Below are 14,458 nucleotides of genomic sequence, written 5' to 3'. Positions count from 1 at the left end.
AGCGAATAATCAGTAACGAATCACCAAGAAAACCTTAGCGAAATGAGATAACAAGTCATCTATAGTTGATAGCGAATCAACTATAACAAATCAGGTTGTTAAAACCGTTTGTAACAAACTCTGACACCTTATGCCACGTGGCAAAGGTTGTTATGACACAAATCCCAAAGTGGACGCGTGTCACACAAATCAGTTAATCCAGGTAACGAATCAGCTGACACGAACTAACAAATGATACGAACCGGCTAGAGAATCACTTGAAAGTTATGACGAATCAACTAATTTAGATAACGAATCAAAGTGAATAATAAAACTAATCACCATAAAGATGATAACGAATCAGATTCATCTTCAAATCTTCAAATCTTAAAAGAAGATTTCCAGAAATTTGGATTTGATGAACAATAAACCCCGAAACCCAGAATACGTAAATTTGTAATACAACCTCTATTCATAACCAAATCACACAAATGACCTACCAAAATACTCGTAACATCATCGCGAATCTAATACACTAATCCTCGATACCAAACAACTCCGATTACCGATCCAATTTTATCAGAACATAAACTCTGTTTCGGACTTAAACCAAAAACCAATACCAATCCACACAATACAAATCAAACCTCAATTCCAACTCACAAACCCGTACTAATACCTTAACCAACACGAATTCACTCCAATTCGTCCATAATTCAATCAATTCAAAATAAACTTAGTCCAATTCACTTAAACAGAAAAACTAACAATATCGAAATCTAATTAAACACCAAACCAAGTGTAATTGAGCACCAGCAGCTCTGATACCACTTGTTGGAACCCGATTCATTCGTATCAATCCAGTAACAATAACAATAACAGATCTCAGATCTGTGTATAATCAATTAATACGTTTATATTGATCTAGCTCATAATTACCTTAGATTTAATGTTGTATATGTATATGTATTATCAGTATCTGTATATAGGTAGTTCGTATAATATTAAGATGAAGATCGAGAGAGGAATCAGAAAAGGTTTCGATAATTAACTCTCAAAACTTAAATTACGTGTGAACAGTGTTCACTATATATAGAAGACAGGTCTGGTTCGCTAACATCCCCTAGCGAACCAGACACTACTTCGTTACATACATTAATTAAACGAAACACCCCCTTATTCGTTAACATCCCCTAACGAATCAGGAGGGAATACACTTAATGTCTTAGTTCGCTAACATCCCCTAGCGAACTAGACTTTACACATAACGAACTAGATAATAATTAATCTAATTATTACATTAAATAATAAACAAAACGTTAACGACAATTACAAAGACTCAAGACGCAAAACCGTGCACTAACACTGGGGTTTTTGATGCATACAAGTATTCTTGTTGGAACGTTGATACATAACTAATGGAATCCTTAGAGTATCTCCATTACCTGATAAAAGGATCTTGTCAGTATCGGTATAAAAAATCTTTCCTTCGTGTTAGGCTATAGCAAGAGCCCCTGAATCTAGAGCCGCTTGGCCTTCCAATCCAGTTCCAACAATGCACTTCTCGGATTGAGAAAGAGGGACTGCTTGGCGTTGCATATTAGAACTCATTAAAGCCTAATTCGAGTCATTATGCTCGATAAAAGGAATGAGGGAAGCTCCAATAGAAAAATATTAGAAGGCAAAAATACTTTGAAGATGAACCTGTTCCCATGCAATAGTCAGGAATTCTTGACGATATCGAGCTGGAACAACCTGTTCTTCCTGAATACCTTGATTCAAGGCCAAAGAATTTCCTGCCGCTACCATATAGTATTCATCTCTACCTAGTGATAAATAAAGCATCTGTGCCCCTTTTGATCTCTCAAAAATTTTATAAAACGGACTATCTAGAGACCCCCAACGACCAATCCTCGCATGAATTGCTAAGGATCCAATAAGTCCAACATTTATTCCTTCAGATGTGTCAATTGGACAAATACGCCCATAGTGACTAGGATGAATATCTCGTATTGGAAAAGTAGCAGTTCGCGCAGTCAATCCCCTTGGCCCAAATAACTCAATTTTCTCCCATGAACTATTTGTGTCAATGGATTAGTTCGATCGAAAACTTGAGATAATGGGTGTAAACGGAAAAAAAATTTATAAGTATCTGTTAATGGAGTTGAATTTACCAAATTTTGAGGAGTTGGTGTCCAGTTATGCCTAAGTGTTGTATATATGTTTCCTCGAGCCATATTTTCTAAACGAACTAAGGCCAACCCAAATTGCTCTTGTAAAAGATCCGCTACAGAACGAATACGTTTATTTTGCAAATGATTCATATCGTCAAGTGTACCCATTCCAAATTTGATTCGAATCAAACGATCCGCGGCTGCCAATATATCTCGTGGTAACAAAAATGTATTGTTCTGGGGTTTATCAAGGTTTAGTCTCCGATTCATGTTTCGTAGACCAATCCCTCCCGATTCACATCTTTGTTGAAAGAATTTTTTTTGTAAATCCTTAGATAAGGATTCAAAAAATACCGGATCTCCCTCTACACAAGCAAATTGTTGATAAAATTCCAAAATAGCATTTTCTTTTGACCCTATTTTTTTTATCATTTAGAAAAGACAAAAATAGTTCAGGATAGCAAACATTCTCTATAATTTCTCTTATATTCAACCCCATCGCTGATAATAGAACTAGAATAGATATTTTTTGTTGCCTACTCAAACGAACCCATATCCTTGCTTTTCTATCAATTTCTAATTCTAGTCTTCCTCCCCAATCTGATATTATGGTGCCGGTATAGACCGAAATTCAATTATCTTTTAATTCTGACTGGTAATAAATACCGGGATGTGAGAACCGAGCCCCGGTGCGGAAGCGTGAATAGTCGGTATTAACGGTGGAGCTCAAATCCGGGTTAGGATCGTAACACGTATTCACTCTTGAACGATAATAATGGACGGATGTGGAGAGTTCGTTTCGATTAAAAATAATCAATAAAGTAGGATGAACAATTGTATGTAATCGAAACACAATAGATGGATGTAGTAGTATGATTTCATTAACCGAATGATTGTCATGAAGAACACTCATACATACATTCATACATACAAAGGAACGGCCACCCGGGGAGATATCTTCCCCGGGAGCAAACTCTCCTAATACAATAATAAATCTCACAATACACACATGACCTATACAAAAGACCTAAATCATCTATTTATACAAGTCTTGTGCCTTGGTCTTCACTCCGCCGCCACTTGGATAAGACCAAAATAAAATATAATATAATAATTCACCCGTCAAATGCTTCAAGTACTCGTTATAATGTCTTGTTGTCTTTCTTTAATTTTATTATTATAAACGAGTAACGATTCGATGCGTCGGTCTAAAATATAATTCCCAACAATCTCCCCCTTAGACCGATGCCATCGAATCACTTTCACGATCACCTCATAACCCGATGCCTTTCATAGAAATTCTCCCCCTCCCAATAAGCGTCTTCCATTTTTCATTTCAAATCATCTTCTCTTTATCTCTTTCGGATATAGTTGTATAGGCATAAGAGAGGATTCAAACTTCAATGATCAACTACGAGTTAATCCTAAACCGCAAAAGGAAATAAACTCAAATTTTTCTTTAAAGTGAGTCTTTCACTTGATTCGACCAAAATTTGCAATGAAATTCCATGTAATTTTCTCCCCCAATCTCGTTGCAATGTCATAAACAAATGTGTCTTTAAATCAAGTGCGGGTGAACATCTTCAATTCAAACAATCTTGACCATCCCTATCGAGAATTGTTGATAAATATTCAAAATAAACTCATTACAAGATACCTTTTGTGGTTGAAAGTTGACATTTGACATGGTCAACTCTTGAAATGATCCGGATAAATCAACCATCATGTTCTTGTAAGCACCTTGTTGAAGTTGTGAATTTTTTGTGACTTTTGCTCAAATTTTTGCTCAAAAATCTTCAAAAATGACCAAAATACCCCTCGTTGACCCGACATAGTCAACGGCTGAATTGACCAGAAAAGTCACTTCCAAATGGTCACTCATACTTGGGTAAACAATTTTCATTTAGAACACATTGTCAAAAAGTCAACGGATAAGCGAGCATACATTCATTTCTTCATCTTGGCCCGTTTGACTTTGAAAGTCAACCTTGCAAATAATCATCCCGTTAACAGCACCTTTGACAACATTAAATCAGCAAATTTCAGTGCATTTTTGGCCCTTTTCAGCACAAAAACAGCACGTTCAGCTCGTATATCAGCAACAACATCAATGAATCAGCACATTTCAGCAACTAATAAGCAATTTCAGTGCATTTCAGCTCGTTTAACAGCTGTTCAGCACGTTAAACAGCTCGTTTAAGCACAAATCAGCGCGTTTTCAGCAACGAATCAGCAATATTCAGCACGTTTTGACAGCAAACAGAAGCAAAAACAGCACGTTTTTGTTCATTTCAGCAATTTTCAGCACTTAAACAGTGCGTTTCAGCATGTTTTTGTTCATTTCAGCACTTAAACAGTGCGTTTCAGCACGTTTTTGTTCGTTTCAGCACTTAAACAGTGCGTTTCAGCACGTTTCATCAATTCTCAGCACTTAAACAGTGCGTTTCAGCACGTTTTCTTTCGTTTCAGCAAGTTTCAGCACATTTCAGCAACAAAAAGTGTATTTCAGCTCGTTTAAACACGTTTCAGCAATTTTCAGCCCTTAAAGAGTGCGTTTCAGCACTTTTAAGCACTTAAACAGTTCAGCACCAAAATCATTTCGTTTCAGCACGTTTATTAATAAGATCAGCAGAAACAGCCGCAAAACTAAGTATAAATCAGCATATCAGCAGCCATAATGACTGAAATGTCGATGCATCCCATGTTAATTACCATTCTTCCCCTGCACCAGCAACCTTGTAAAATTCGTGCAGCAGCTGTTAAAAGACTAAAATGCCCCTGCTCGTTAATAAAATCAGTAGCCTAAACATGTATAGGCAGCAACGCATTAAGTGTTGCGAGTAAATCTGATACGTTAATAATGCAGCACCAACAGCAAACATTCAGCAGCGTTCATCTTATTTGTATCAGTAATATCAACACCTCAACTGTTCGGACCATAATACCATTGCTGAATTATATATTATCTTTTTGGCCCTTGCTGCAACATCAGTTTGTAAACAACAATTATACCAGCTAACCGATCGTTTATAACCTCATATCAGCAACTAACTTATTCGGAACCAACATCATATCAGTGCATACTGCATCTCCTCGTGGATTAAACAAAACATCAACAACAATATCATCTGCTCGTTAATCAGCAACTGTTCCAACTCAGACCTCACAAACTTAGTAACTGAGTTGACTCATCCCAACATACTTATCATGAATTAAATTAACCATCAGAAATATATTCAAAATCTGTGACTACCCGAACTAAACAATATGCTAAACCAGAAATGGTAATTGTTCGTATACAACCTATCCTCAATCTGAACGCATGTAACATTTTGTGACCAGCAGCTAAAATTACCGAACAATCCAAATAAAATGGTGCATCAGCGGCTTGTACACTTTGCTGCAAATTAGCAGCTTTCTGGTCGAACACTTGCGTACTTGTTAGTGAAATTGACATATAACATCTAGTTCTCGAATCATAACATATCTGCAACAACCAGTTCGAACACAGATTCCAGCCCAATTGAATTTCCCAAATATTGAACATATGAGCCCTAAAATCTTAGATCCGAAATTGAACACTTGATACACGAAATTAATCATAGAAGTCAGTCCATGTCATCACGAAATCATCATTCAATCACCAATATAACATAAATTTCATCAAACACTCAAATCTAGAACATCAAATATAAACGAGTTCGACCGAAAACAAACCGAAATCAATAGATCTGGACGAAACTGAATATATAAACATGAAATTGATGTTGAATCTCCGAACTAATCATCGACCCAAACATCAATCCACATCTATAATCCTTCAATCATCAAAGTTCATCCAAATCCATGCAAACACCCTAAAAAAACTTCAACGAACATCAAAGTTTAACGTCCATAGGCGGATACAAGAGCGAAATGAATCTGTTCAGCGGTTAGTCTGAACGATTCGGTAACCCTTGCTCTGATACCAATTGTCTAAACCGAGCCCCGGTGCGGAAGCGTGAATAGTCGGTATTAACGGTGGAGCTCAAATCCGGGTTAGGATCGTAACACGTATTCACTCTTGAATGATAATAATGGACGGATCTGGAGAGTTCGTTTCGATTAACAATAATCAATAACGTAGGATGAACAATTGTATGTAATCGAAACACAATAGATGGATGTAGTAGTATGATTTCATTAACCGAATGATTTTCATGAAGAACACTCAAACACACATTCATACATACAAAGGAACGACCACCCGTGGAGATATCTTCCCCGGGGGCAAACTCTCCTAATACAATAATAAATCTCACAATACACACATGACCTAAACAAATGACCTAAATAATCTATTTATACTAGTCTTGTGCCTTGGTCTTCACTCCACCGCCACTTGGATAAGACCAAAGAATAAAATATAATATAATAATTCAAACGTCAAATGCTTCAATTACTCGTTATAATGTCTTGTTTTCTTTCTTTAATTTTATTATTATAAACGAGTAACGATTCGATGCGTCTGTCTAAAATATAATACCCAACACGGGACTTTGCAATATTTGAGTGATCACAATTCTATAGATTCCATTTACTATAAAAGCTCACAGAGAAGTCATTAGAGGGATCTTTCCTATCAAAATTGTTTGTTCTTAGATATATTTACGCCTATCGTTTTTCCAAATGAGTCTCGCGGATACATATAATTCAGAAGAATATGTGAGTTATTCATACACAGAATCTCTTTCCTTTATCAAGGGTTCTACCAATTGATATCTTTCCAAAAATAATTCAAAGTCAATTTCTTGATTTGTATCTTCAATTTTTGGAAACTTAGAAAGTTCCTCTACCAAACCCTGATCAATGAACCAACAAAATCCTTCAAATTGTATCTGATTAAATCCAGGTATTGTGGACATTGCGTCTATCCCGGATTATTTTGAAATTGTCAGTTATTTATATTCATCCATATCAAATTCTAAAAAAAAATACCATTTTGGCTGGCTCATTATCCATCAAATATCAAATAAAATCCTATAGATCTAGCAATGATGGAATTTCAATTCTATGAATCTTTGACTGGAATCTATGAGATAGGTGAAATAAAAATTGGTGCTGAACTTATTTTAAGAGATGCAACCGGAACGGAATTTATAAATCAGTCCTAGAAAAAGAATTCTACCATTTAGGCTTACTCTTCTTTGGGATTTTTTAGAATATCAAATATCAAAACTGATTCAGTTTCTTATATTATAATGTATAACGGTATTGAAATTATAATTTACTTGAATATAATATTTACTTGAATATAATATTGAATACCAGAAAACTATATGAATGTTGTGTTTGTTAACTTAACACGCGCGGATATACCTAATCTATATTTCCGTCTTCTCTATTCTTTTATTGCCCTCTTGTCTTATCATCAATTGACAGTATGACTTACGGCGCACTATAATTTAAGTGGTCAAATACTATTTTTGTAAAGCACCTTTAATCCACTGGATAGTAAAGGATCTTGGATCCAACGCAGAACCCTTTGTGAATGAGAGATATAAAGATGAGAAAGACCAATGAAATCAAGTTTCAAGGTTGTAATTTAATGGTAAAGTTCGATTTGATTACCATGAACCTCCAGAATAGTTAACGAGTTTTTCGGTTTGATTCATCTCCTATTCATCTCCAAAAGGTGGCTCTCGGCCTGAGTTATATTAAGGTAAGGTGGCCAAAGGCCCCTATGGTCCAGTGGTTACGACCTCTCTCTTTCACGGAGAAAACGAGGGTTCAAGTCCCTCTAGGGGTATACCAATACTCAAGACTATAAGGAGTGGGATTTTCTATCAAGTGATCTATCTTTGTCAAGTCCTTCTAATAGTCTACTCAGTGGGACTTTGTATTTTATATCAAGTGATACGTATTTGTCAAATCTGCCTGGGAGACGAAAGGAAGTTGATTATGGAACGTCTAAAATGAATTAGGCGTTGGGTCGATGCCCGAGTGGTTAATGGGGACGGATTGTAAATTCGTTGACAATATGTCTACGCTGGTTCAAATCCAGCTCGGCCCAACAATTTGTCAATCTACTATCAGCTCGGCCCAAAATTTCTGCTAGATCTCTTCTTATTTCCGTGGGATTGTAGTTCAAGAGGTAAGAGCACCGCCCTGAGCCCCGTCAGTCCCGACGGATCCAATAAGTACATCAATTCGCCTCTCGATTTTCTGTGAAAGAAGGGATAGAGAGCATAATTGAATTCCGAAAGGGTTTCCCTTCTTTTTTTCAGGATTCTGTCGAAGAAAGAACAAACCCTAAACTAAAAAATAACTAAAATAGTGGAGTTGATAGAATATTCCATCTTTTCTCCCGCGACTCATCTTTATCATACTTATTTGTCTTCCAAAGAAATTTAGATCATTAAAATTTAGAACCTAATTCCTCTCTTTTTCCACTTAGCTTGTACTGTTTGTTGGGTTTTTGTAGTTCGGGCGGGTGGTTAGATTTCATTTGATGGTTCTATAAAGAAGACCTAAGGAAGGTAGGTTATAGAAAATAAAGAAAAGAAGGATAAATAAAGTTAAAGTATAGGGGTTTTTTATTGGTCAGGGAATCCCATTTTGGATTCGGTAATGATAAAAGATGTTCATATGTTATACTATTCAATTCTCGACGACGAATTAATTAATTAGCTCAGATATTGTTATTCATGATATTGATCCGATTCAAGATCGTCGATAGGTAATGCATTCATTGAATTGACAGGTGAAAGATTTATCATCTCTATGGGATTAAATCCCAAGTTATTGTGAAAAAAAAAACGATGAGATTATGGAAGTAAATATTCTTGCATTTATTGCTACTGCATTGTTCATTTTATTTCCTAATGCTTTTCTACTTATAATTTACGTAAAAACATCCCGTCAAAATGATTAATTACTTTAAATAAAACTTGGCTTCTGAATTCTTATCAATAGTTGAAGAAATCAAATGAAAAGTATTCTATTTTTTTTTTATACTTAAATGAAATCAACGGGCTATAATCGGTGGTATTCTATGAGATCCGAGAGTATGGTATGTAAGAAATTGATTTCTTACTTATCATACTCTCTATATCATACTCTCTATTAGGGTTATAGTAGTGTATAACATTGTTTCTAATAAAGTTGGTATGCTATATTAGCTTCTATCTTCAATATATGTTGTTCTTAATCCATATATGGAATTTACGTAGGACCCAATTCTATTTCTTTGATACATCTATTTATTCATTTATTCCGATGAATCTGAAATAATTATTTTGTTTTACTGTTATAGAATACGTTTATCCACTATAATCCAATGGAATTAGGAAACGAAGATATTTTTACTTGATAATGATTTCAATTCAAACAAAAAAATGCGTTGCAGAATGATCTATAAAAAAATTGATACCATTTCATTCCTCAACTAAATTTGGAGTGCTTCAATAATGATAAAACATATTTATAAAATACTAATAATAATTATATTTTTATTATTATAAAACTAATAATAATTAAATAAAATATTATTATAAATATACCATAAATTAAAAATCTATTGACAAAAATATACAAAGTAATTTTGATGATTGGATAAAATATCTTTTAGAATCACTAGCATCAATATCGTCAAAACCTTGAAACTTTTTATCCAGGAACTTGTTCAGAAATACCGTAATGAAAGGAAGATAGGAGTTTTTCGCTAGGTATTTGACCAAATAAGATCGTCCGGTTCCTATAGAACCTATCACTAAAATACCCCTAGAGAGAGATAAGGCCAAGCAGAGCGAAAAGGGTTTTCCATGAGATGGTAAATGAAAACTATTAGCCCCACACGAAGTTTGTGAATAAGTGATTGTCTGATAATGAGCAAGGAATATCCGTCTTTCTTCTAAAGAGGATGCATTGAACTCATAATTCATTGGATACTTTTTATGAATGTCAACTAAGTCTCGTAAGTAAATTGCTCCCGGTTGTTCAATCATTTGATAACCAGAGTCATTCTTTGATAAATGATCACTATGAGTCAGACTCAATAAAATTTGATCAATCATTTTTTCTGTCGTTAAGGTGGAGAACTGAACAAAGAATTCTCTTTTTTCATCATCAATCGAATCACTGTTTGCAACCCAGGATTCTATTTTATCATCAATCCTGTCCCCGTTCACTTTTTTTCTTTTTCTTATCAATGAATAGATCTCTTTACTTGTAAGACTTAGATGTCTCGTATTTCTCGAAAAAATGATTTGATTAATGAGATTTGGTATGATACTTATGAGATTGATGATACCGATGAGATTGATATTCAAATATTTCTTCTTAGAGCATCTTGATTTGACCTCATAAGCAGGACCACCACCCAATAGCATGTTGCCTCCTAAAAAAGCTCCAAATTGTTTCAGAGCAACTAGAAAGAGATTCTTTATCCAGAAAGAATTCGGTTCAGATGTTGGATACCTATCCAGAAGTTTTCGCAACTCAATCATAGATAATGGAATCATCAAAGATTTTACCTTTTCAAACTCTGTCTGTAACTCACTAGAGGCCCCAAAAACAAAGAGAAGATGTGTACAAACGAGAAATGCAGCAACAAGAAGAAGGAAAAGGATTGCATAGAGGAACTCCCGAACAATTTTCAGATGTGTCGATATCAATGGTGACTCATTATTTCGATGAATCATTTCTTCGGACAGAAGAAGATTATGGAAACACTTACTATCTCACTTATCAGATTCCATTGTGGAAGGCATAATTTTTTCTGAAGAATTCGCCATGATTTATTTGATCCATGCATAATATCATGAAAAATGGATACAAATTTTTGGCTGCTACTTAGTCTTAGTATCGGCAATAGGTCTGAAAAAGTATCTAAAAATAAAAACTTTAGATATCTATACCCTGTCGAAGTAAGGAACCATGGCATATATGTTTGGAATAAATTCCATTTTGAGTGAGTTGAATAAGCAGTATCTCGTTGAAAAGTTCTATACATCTGCTTTTTATCAACGCAATTCTTTAGACAAAGACTCTGTTTTTTCCTCTTTTCGGATGATAAAGACTTCTCAGAACATGGAGTGTGACTCAAAACCATGTTTGAATTGAAATTGAGATACTGATACAAGTTCTTCCCTTGTTAATCAGATAGATTCATATATGAAAGAGGTCGACAATTAGTTCTTTCAAAATTGACAATTTGTCCCTCTGTTAGAGGTGTTCCAGAAATGTCTGCGATCGAGTAAATAGCTCTACGAACCAATGGATTGGATCGAGTTGGAAAATGGAAAGATTTGTACAAGTTATACGTTTCGTCACCACTTTGTGGAAAAGCCTTAGGTATGAATATGTTAGATACCTGTGACTCGATTGCTGAAATAGTATCTCTCCCCCAAAAAGCATGTTTTTTTTACCGACGCACAAAGAAAATATTTTGTTGCGAATGAACAAGATATTGAGAAATTGACCATACATAAAATCATCATTATTGATACGGGCCTTTTCCACATAAAAGGGGAATCTTTTGTTACAATAGAAGAAGAAGTGATGTGGATTATTCAAGAATCAAAGTTTATTTCCTTTATAAAAAGAAGATCTCAATGAACTTATATGAAATGATTTCACAGGATTCAGCCAATCGTATTGATCATGGAATATCATTGAGAAATAGGAATCCGTGTTATCAAAGGATTTCCTGCGATTCTTTCTAGTATGGAATGAGTCAATCATCCACTTTGGTATCTTATTGAACAAAAACGGTGATATTGTTCCTCCATTGATCAAGAATTTCGATTTTTGGCAAGTCTCACGATCATCCAATAAGAAGGGTTTCAATTTTTTCAATGAACGATTTGAAGACCTATTGATTCTAAAAACTGTGGGTCGTTCGGACCTTTCAATTCATAGATGTAGATCTCGGACCTATTAATGGGGATATTCCCGAAACTGACAAACAAAAAGGAAGTGAGTTTGACAAAAAAAGAAGCAACTTGGACAAAAAGAAACGAAGTGGCTTAGAAAAATCGTTTTTGTCGATAACCTCAGACCAATAAATCGAATATGGATTAATACATAATCGATCGAACACTACTTGAAAACGGATCTTCTGCTCAGAAACCAAATATTCCAAATGTTCCTGGAAATTATTGCTCCCAGTGGACCATTTGTATCTATATGCATCAGGATCCCGATTCATGGATCACTCGGTTCGAGAAAAAAAAAATAAGAGATCGAACCATCTCTTCTGACACTTTTTCAAATTCGATCGTATATTTCATTAGAGTTCTATGATTCAGAGTATCCTTTCTTATTTGTTCCCTTTGAAATCCATATTCGATGTTGCGATCGGATCTATTCATTAAAAAGTATCGATTCAATACATTTCTTATGTACCTATGGGTGCTACGTTGGAATTGAATCAGATTTCGGATCAATCTATATTGATTGACTGCCTCCATTATGTTGTTGCTAGCAAATACCACTATTTTTGGTTTTGGCTCTTCCAGATCATTCCCGCAGGAGATCCGGACCCTTTTTTCTGATCCTTCGATAAAAAGATTCATTCTCTTCATAAAAAATAGGAAATAGAACCAATAAAACCAAGTCGTTTTCCATTCATACCAGGTGTTGAATACCCCATTCAAGAATTGTTTTGGATCCAATCCATAGGAATTAATAGAAAAAAGGCAAATCTCTTATGATACACCAGATCCGGCTCGGTTATTGATAGAGTGAATAAATCTGCCATTTCTTGAAATCTCTCTTCTGATTCAAAATCGTGGTGTAACGTGTAGCCTCCCCTGTTCCGGTCATGGAATAGATGAAATAAAAAAATGGATTTTTGTTCAAGAATGAAATCTTGATGAACTGTCCATATCCGGTTCATCCTTCGGAATCATATCACATACCAAATCTAATGAAATAGGATGAATTGAGACGGTATTTTGTAAATATGTAATTATCTTTAATAGATTAACCGTTTCTTTATTTTCCGATCACGTGAGAAAAGAAATATCTTGTTGTTTCTTCAACAATTTCTGATCTCTAGTGGACCTCTCAGTAGGATTCGAACCCAGATGAAGTTCTAACCATGTGTCAGAGAAAAAAGACGAACGGATCTTGAAGGATTCCCAATAAATTCTTCGATTTCTTCCGGAAGCATATGATTAATCATCTGCTTCTCACGTTCCGTGAATAGCCGGGACATTGAGGAATATCCAGAAAGGCATTTCGGTAATCGGTTTGATTCTATCTCTGTTCCTTCCGTTTGAAGAAAGGAAGGATCCCAAAGAAGCGATCTTTCTTTTAGTTGTTGAATCTCTCTTTGATTAAGCAATGTGTGATATTCCGAATCCTCATTACTAATGGAATCAAAATGATCTCTGAATTGATCAGAAGATCCTTTCAATTGGCTAGAATCCCTTACTTGAACGAAACTAGATCTTGTGGAATCATATTGAATATTTGACGATACATTCCGTACCTTTGGATCATCCCTATAATATACAAAGACAAACTCCAGATATTTGAGATCTTTCTCTTTGAATAATATCTCAATTCCAGTGACGGTTTCATTAGATATCTTACAACTAGAATCGCTCTTTTTTCCGATCCAGTCCCTCCACCACCGTGAACCCCAGTTAGCTTCAGGCATGCTAAATTTTTAGTTATTGGGAGAACCCAAGTACTCTCTTTCGGATTCAGGAAAGAACTCTCATAGATCTTTTTTCCTTTTGGAAGATACAAGAGCGAAACAATCAACCAATTGATATTGGAGGACCCAACGGATTCTTCCAATGTATCATTTCTGGTCCAATGGAATTCATAGGTATAGGAAGAAGCCCTATCAAATAGAGAATTTTTCTTTCGACCATATTTCGATTGTTAATACGATATATAAGGACCGCTACTCCAAAGAGTATACAACCTTGATCGTGAAATATAGATTGCTTGTTGAACCCTGTGAATTGTGTAAAAGTAGGATATTCCAAATTCGGGAGTCAAAAAGTTTTATAAAACGTTCTTGGTGGAAAAAATGTGAATGAAAGATCCCACTGAATTGAATTGGGTCCAGGAATCTAAGAAATAGTGAGAATTCTTGATCTCTCTCAATATCTCTCTCAATTCAAAAATCCAGGACTTGAATTCATGTCCTATCATTAAATTCCTCCTGATTTATTAGAACTAAAAGAATTCCATTTAATCATCTCATTGCTTTAGTTGAAAAATTCCATTTGAATTGGAATCTGGTCATTCACTATGACCCGCTAAGCATCCATGGCTGAATGGTTAAAGCACCCAACTCATAATTG

General features: G+C 35.1%; 2 non-coding genes and 1 pseudogene across 3 annotated transcripts in view; 2 read left to right on the top strand and 1 right to left on the bottom strand.

Moving 5' to 3' along the window:
- Positions 1 to 14,458, bottom strand: part of LOC143625240 (ATP synthase subunit alpha, chloroplastic pseudogene) — a 195,981-nt pseudogene that overhangs the window by 51,184 nt on the left and 130,339 nt on the right. The window lies entirely within an intron of this gene.
- TRNAE-UUC (transfer RNA glutamic acid (anticodon UUC)) lies at positions 7,870 to 7,941 on the top strand. Its single transcript has one exon. It is a non-coding gene; the product is annotated as a tRNA-Glu (tRNA).
- Positions 8,122 to 8,205, top strand: TRNAY-GUA (transfer RNA tyrosine (anticodon GUA)). Its single transcript has one exon. It is a non-coding gene; the product is annotated as a tRNA-Tyr (tRNA).

Source organism: Bidens hawaiensis, unplaced genomic scaffold, assembly GCF_021521415.1.
Source record: "Bidens hawaiensis isolate Kalapana, Puna unplaced genomic scaffold, B.hawaiensis_p1.1 tig00004021_1, whole genome shotgun sequence".
NCBI classification, from domain to species: Eukaryota; Viridiplantae; Streptophyta; class Magnoliopsida; order Asterales; family Asteraceae; genus Bidens; species Bidens hawaiensis.
This window is presented reverse-complemented; position numbering and strand designations above follow the sequence as displayed.